The sequence below is a fragment of the Neovison vison genome, chromosome 3 (assembly GCF_020171115.1).
Source record: "Neovison vison isolate M4711 chromosome 3, ASM_NN_V1, whole genome shotgun sequence".
In the NCBI taxonomy this organism is placed as follows: Eukaryota; Metazoa; Chordata; class Mammalia; order Carnivora; family Mustelidae; genus Neogale; species Neogale vison.
Window position 1 is genome coordinate 138069130 of NC_058093.1, and position 7480 is coordinate 138076609.

Here is a 7480-nt window from a genome sequence, read left to right on the forward strand (position 1 = left end):
GACTGTCAGCCATGTTTGCCAGAGCTGGGATTCGATTCCGGAAGCTTGCTGCCGGGTCCTCGGAGGCACCATTGCAGTGGCATTCTTCTATTTTCTCCACACCCCACCCGAACTTGAGAAAGGTGGTGACAACTCCTGTCCTGTGCACAGACCAGAGTCGGAGTGCTAGACTTTTCTCCATCACGGGCAAGTCATTTGAATCCATTCTCCTTTTCCTGTCCCTTAAAATGGAAAGTCCCCTGCAGCTCTAATCGCCTTTGTCCCTGCTGTTCCCCAAAGGAATGGCCTCTTTCCACCATGTTTCTGTGACACATGACCTAGAGCTTTGTATCTCAACAGGCAGTTTTCAGAGAGGATTGCATTGTCAACTTGGTAGGACTGAAAACACCTCTTTAAAAAAAAAATCCTCCTATGAGTTTCTTCTTTGGCTTACAGTTGGAAAATGCCAGGGCTGAGATAGAGCTAAGAAAAAAAAAAAGCTCAGGAGAAATTTATTGAACTTTTCCCCTTTGCCCTGTGCTTGTTTTCCTGTCTTTAGTGTGTTTCAATGTACAACCAAGTTGTTAATGTTTTCTGTTTAATAAACAGAACATCTGTAACCTCTGTTCCTGATGTTTCCAATCAGCTCCCCCATCAGCTAACAGGGAACTAGTTTGAAATTCAGAACTCAAGGTCACTTTCACTGTTCCTTCATTTGCATTCTCGGTATAATTCACTGTGTTAATGCTCTCCCTGAAAACACCCTGCTTTAAATATATCATTGCTTCCTCCCTTGGGCGCAGGACAAATAACACAGCCCGCGCCGCTTGGCGCCCTGTGCTGGGTTAGCCCAGTGATGCATATTTGGGAAGCTGTGGGGCTCAAAGAGTGACATTCATTTATATCTTCAAAAACGATTCTCAGAGCGCTGAGGAATTAGTCATCAGGTCCCTGCTGGCTGTCGCCTGGCCTACTCTGGCCTCTAGACTGGAGAGCCGCTGGCGCCTTTGTGGAACCCGGGCTTGCTTCTGAGTTTCACTGGAGCTGGGCCAGGGCCCAGAATTTGCCCATTCTGAATTTGACCGAAGAGAGGGATCTCGAGAGGAAAGAGAAAGATGGTTGGAGGCCCCAGCTCTCCATGGGGCTCGGGCTGCTCCCAGAGAGGACACTGGGCAGGGAATGCTCCCCTGTCTGTAGCCGGCACTTTCCATCCCCAAACTTCCCACCTGCTCTGTCTCTGTCCTCACTTGGAAGTAGTATTGAATTTTCACTCCCTGTACGGTTTTTCTTCTGAAGAGATTTTGTTAGGTCATTTGCTATTATATATTTTTTTCTTTAACCTGTCTTGAGTTTTAAGGTGTTGGTTAAAAACTTCAAGGAAGGGGTGCCTGGGGTGGCTCAGTCAGCTAAGCATCTGCCTTAGGCTCAGGTCGTGATCCTGGGGTCCTGGGATCGAGTCCTGCATCAGCCTCCCTGTTTGGGGAGACCCTTCTCCCTCTCTGCCTGCCTGCTTGCCGCTCCCGCTGCTTATGTGCTCTCTGAAGATAAACGAGAAAAATCTTAAAAACAAAGCAAAACCTTGAGAGAATTAGTAATAACACTTGCATCACTTTTTAAAAAGTCATCCTTTGTGTGCTTTTTTTGTCTTCAGGCTTCCACCCAAGGCCACCTGGAGCAATGCATGACATGAATATTCTCACTTTCTTTCCTTCTGTGTAAGCAGACACACTCCTGGTTATTTTCCTTCAGCAGAAAAAGAAAGTAGAACAAGTTTTAAAGATCTACACGGAAGGAATACACCGGTGACTTCAACCAATCCTTTGGCTAGAACATGTAAAGGGGCATGAAATAGTTAAGCTGTAAAAGAATATAAACAAGACAAAACTCACAGCTTGCTGGTCGCTATGGCCTAGGATTTGGGGGAAAGGGGAGTAACGTGGAAGTAGTAAACCCAGGCTGAGGAGCTCGGACTCAGCCGGAGAGCAACTTCAATGTGGCCCAGAACCCGACATCAACTCTCCCTAACCTTGGGTCTCTTCCCAGCTGCCAGTGAGCTCCTGCGAAGTTGCAAGCAGCCAGGGAGAGTTTTTGGAGACTTTGATCCCTGATATGCAATCTAAAGATTGAAAGATTATATTTCCTCTCTAATTAAATCTCCTCTAACCTTGCACTGAGTGCCTGTGAGTTGAGCAGGCAAGATCCGACCTGCTGAGTGGAGTGGATTCCCAGGAAGCCTGGGAGACCGTGTGTTCCACCCAGGGGAGACCTCTATGAGGATTTGCAGCGGGAGCTACTGAAGCAAGAGCTGCGTGTTGGGGTAGCGGGCGGATGCAGTGGGCAGCCGCAGGGAGCGCGGCACAGCCAGCCCTTTCCTGAGATGCGGATGTTGATGCGAGCCCTCAGAACAGGTACAGTCTACCAAGTTCAAAGGAGGGTCTGCATCACAAAGGGCAATCTGTTGTCGGGTCCCAGCTACTGTATCAGTACTGCAAAGCAGGCTGTGGCCGCCACAGCAATCCTACTCCCACCCAGACCCTGGGCTAGACCCAGACCCCGGGTTAACAAGGGGCTCTAAGCATTTATAGGAGCTCTTTGCCCCTAGCTTCCAAGGATTCTTCAGATTCTCTTGTGTCTTCACCTGGGGCTTGCAAGGCCATTGTTTGCTAAATAATCCTATTATTTAAGGACCTTAACGATGTTTTATTCAACCAGTTCCCTTTGAGGAAATGGATGTTCAGAAGGTTACCCCTCCCCCTTCAAGGTCACCCACCTGCTTCTCGGCAGGGTAGCCCTTTCAGGACTCCTTGGTGGGTACAGTGCCTTCTGCGCTGGAGAGAGAAATCCTTACTGACGTCGCGTTCCTGTCCTCCATCTCTTGCTGCAGTTCACAAGCTGTGACGTGGTGATGAGGAAGAGCTATTCCCTGTAGGGGACGAGGGATGTAGCCCAGAGGAGTCGATTGCAATGGTCCTTCCCATAAGCGGGGGACACAAGGAGCACCCCAAACCGCCATTTGTATTCGTTTCCTAGGGTGGCTATAAGAAAGTACCACGAACTGGGGGGCTTAAAACAAGCAAGACTTCTGCTGTCACGGTTCCAGGTCTGAAAACAATGTGTCTGAAACCAGAGAGGAATCCTTCCTTGCCTCTTCCTAGCTTGGGGTCTCAACCAATCCTTGTCCTTTCCAGGTCTGTGGCTGGTCGTCACACAGCCTTGCCCTGCATGTCTCGGTGGGCACTTCTCTGTCTCTTATAAGGATATTGTTGTTGGATTTAGGGCTCACCCGAATCCAGCATGATCTTATTTCAATCCGTATCTCGATGACATCTACAAAGATCCTGTTTCCAAATGAGGTCAGATTCTGAGGTTTTGGATGGGCTTGAATTTCCGGGAGCCCCTATTCAACCGCTATGTTTTTATCCTGAAATGTCAGCTAGTAACAGGACATTAAACCTAAAATGTTTTATAAAACTGAAGAAATCCCCCCCCCTTTTTTCTATTTACAAATCCTTGTGATGGTCTATTGCAAACCTGAATTCTGAAGTCAAAACTCCCTAGCAAAAGGCTAGAAGATTATATTAAACACTCAATAAAGTTTTAAGAGAATGATATATTTTTGGTGTGTTTTTCTACACCAGGCATTGCATTCAGTGATTTAGTTGGGCTGTTTCATTAACTTCTTTCAAAAGCCCCACTGAGCCGGCACCATCACTGTCCCATCCTACAAGGGAGGAAATGGGTTCAGCGAGCCTGGGCAAGCGTGCCAGGCAGACCTGGCCAACCTCCTCATCTCTGTGTTGGCCGCAGGACTCCACGACTGTGTGGTCCCACTGGAAACTGCAGAGAAGAACTGTAACCACTGGTCATTGAAAATGTCCGTAGGATTCCAGATCCACTGGGGCTGATGCCTGGGGGTGGGGATATGGAGGTAAAAGTCAATCCTTGGAGGCAGACTGCTTGAGTTCAAATCCCCCATCCTCCTGTAACAGCTCTTTGCTTTAGCTGCTCCTGCTACAAACACAGAATCGCTGCACACTTAGTAGTTCAAAACCACAAAGTTTTGTTATCTTACAGTTCTGGAGTTCTAAAATTGAGGTGTTAGTGGGGCTGCGTTCTTTCCCAGAGACTCTAGGAGAGAATCTGTTCCCTGCCCTTGGCGGGCTTCCAGAGGCCACCTGCGTTCCCTGGCATGTGGTCCCTTCCTCCCATCACTGCAACCTCTGTTTCCGTGGTCATGCTGGTGCTCCTGCCTCCTGCTTCTAAGAACCCTTCTGACTATGTCAGACCTGCCTGAATAATCTGGGACGATCTCCCCATCTCAAGATCCTTGACTTAATCACATAGGCAGTCTCTTTGCCATGAAGGTGACACTGCACAGGGTCTGAAGATTAAAATGTGGACATGTTTAGGGAACCATTATTCTGTCTACTACACTCTGTTTTCAGGGGTTAATTACTTAGCTGCCTTAAGGCATACTTTTCTGCTCTAAGAAAAATGGGAGGGGTGCCTGGGTTGGGGCAGTGGGTTGAGTGCCCAACTCCTGATTTCAGCTCAGGTCATGATCTCAGAGTCGTGGGATCAAGCCCCACACTGGGCTCTGGGCTCAGCATGGAGTCTGCTTGAGGGTCTCTCTCCCTCTCCCTCTGCCCTTCCCAATTGTGCTTCCTCTCTCTCTCTCTCTAAAAGAAATCATCTTTTTTTAAAAAATGGGCAAATAATGGTAACCTAGCTTGTTAAGCCATTGTGAGGATCAAATAAGAATATGATGAGCTCATTGCCTGGAGAAGTAGGTGAAGGTGGCTGGTCATATTATCACTTTTGGTGAAGACATGAGCCAAGAGCTGTTGTTGTGAACGAAGGTGGTGGGAGTCTATAGGGTGATGGGTGTGGGCTTGATGGTCTCCACCTAGGACTAGAGTGCACAAGAGGTGCCCTCATTTTGTATGTAGTGAAAACCCTGTTGCGAGGTCCAGCCACTTGGACTTAGTGAACTGGAATTTGGAAAATAACAGGCTTTCAATTCTACTGAGACCAAGAGGAAACAGAGGCACTGAGCAAAGCTAGGGCAGACGACACGGGTAAAGAAGACAGGTCTCCATACAAGCGTACCCTGCACTTCTGACACCAGCTGCAGGGTCGGGGGCTCCCAAACCACTCCTAGACTGAATAGCTTGCTGGAAAGACTCACAGAACTCACCAAAAGCTATATCCTCACGGTTATAGCAAGAGAGAATTGCGGCAACAGAGCAAGGATATGGTTAAGATATAAGAGTCAAAGGAAGAGACAGGGTGGAACCCAGAAGGGTTCCAAGGCAAAGCCTCTGTTGTTCTTTTCCCATGGAGTCAAGGCACATCAATCTCCTGGCGCTGAAGGGTGATGATACACTTGGAGCATTTCCAGCCAGGGAAGCTCAGCCAAACCTTGGGCTTCAGAGTTTTTATTGGGGTTCCATTACAATGGCGTGATTGATTGATTGCTCAGGTGGTGGATCTCCATTCTAGTCTCCAGCTTCTTTGGGTGTGACTTAAAGTCCCACCCTAAATCACATCTTAGGTCTTTCTGGCATGGCCAGCCTCCACTCTTAACAAAGACTTTCCTATAGCAAGTACTTCTAGAACCCAAGGGCCAAGGCCAGGTCTTTTGGGGGGTAAGGTTAAATTCTATACTATACTGTCCTCAGGAATTGAGTGACTCAACTGAGGTCACTTGGCTAAGCTAACCTATTTAAATTATTAGCACTCAGTAATTCTTCATAGTCTTTTATGATTAGTACAGAATATGAAGCAATATAGCGTGATGATTAACACTGTGAATTCTGGAATCAGGCTTCGGGGCCAGCCTACAACTCTGGCATTTATTATTGTGTAACTTTGGCAAGTTTCCACCCTATCTGTGCCTCAGTTTCCTCCTTTATAAGATGGGGGGGGTAATAATAAAACCTACAAAATAGAGTAAATATATTTCAACACTTAAAACCATGTCTAGCGTGTATTAAGTCTTTAATTTTAGTTTTTCATATTAAGCGGAAAAAAATATGTAAGTAGATTAGAAAGCAAAATTTATCTGTAGTCTTCTTTTTCTCCTCCCACTGAACTGATAGTTGGCTCTATATGTTACCAAAACTTACCGCTTATAAGCAAATCATATTACACATACTCTATAATTTCATTCTTATCATAATTTTCATCAAAATTTTTTATTTTTACATAATAAGAATTTTGGAAATCCTGTAAATATTGAACACATGTGGAAAAGCTAAGCAACAAGAGAACTGCATTTGTTGGCTGCACAAGCACTAAAGAAGTGAGCTGTGGAAAGCCACCTAGGTTACAGAAGCCAAAAAAGTCCTTTTGATTTGTGTAAAGTCACCATAACAAATGTTGTTTGTCCCCACACATTCCTGCTCCAGCCCCACGATTCTTTCATCACAGAGGAGAATAGTATTTGTCAGGAAACACTGCTTTCCTAACGTCGAGGAAGAAAAATAACTGTGGAAATTTCTGCTCACCTCAGTGGCAAATGTCCAGATTTCCAATTGTGAAGCAGCAAAATATTGTTTTTAGCTGTTATGCCTAGAACTCAAAAGAATTGTGTAAAAAAAAAAAAAAAAGACAATTATGCTCAATTAAGGGAAAATGGGATCAAGTTCCAATTATGTGCCAGACACTGGGCTGGCCAGTCTCAGGAAACCAGAATCAAAGAAGACATTGCCTTGGGTCCCCACGTTCCCCTAGCCTAGCAGGACACACAGATGCACAGATGACAGGCCCAGTAAAAATTTGGCCCCAGGATGTGGAGCTGCATTGGAAGGGCATATTGTTTGTTTGTTTGTTTTTAAAAAAAAATTTTTTAAATTTTTATTTATTTATTTGACAGAGAGATCACAAGTAGACAGAGAGGCAGGCAGAGAGAAGGGAGAAGCAGGCCCCCTGCTGAGCAGAGAGCCCGATGTGGGGCTCGAGCCCAGGACCCTGAGATCATGACCTGAGCTAAAGGCAGAGGCTTAACCCACTGAGCCACCCAGGTGCCCTGTTTTTTAAATTTTTTAATTGATTTATTTGTTTTATTAAACAGAGCTCAAGGGAGAGGGAGAATCCTAAGCAGGCCCCATACCCAGCAGGGAGCCTGATGCAGGGCTCAATCCCACAACCCCGAGATCATGACCTGAGCAGAAATCAAGAGTCAGACACTGAACAGACTGAGCCACCTAGGTGCCTCTGGAAGAAGCATTTAATTCTGAATGGGCTGCAGGAAAGTGAGGACCCTGAGCTCTGCCTTCAAAGATTTCTGCAGGTACCCCAGTGCGAGAGAGCACCTACTCTATTAAGATGAAAGCAGGATACCACATGGGCATCCGAGACTGGTTATAGCAAGAGAGAATTGCGGCAACAAAGTGGTAACACAGGAGTCACAGTTTTCCTTCCGATGATGTGAGAAGTTGGGCCTTGTGAGAGGAGGCAGGTGGGAGGGTCCGGAAACATTGCTCTCTTGTCCCTCCAG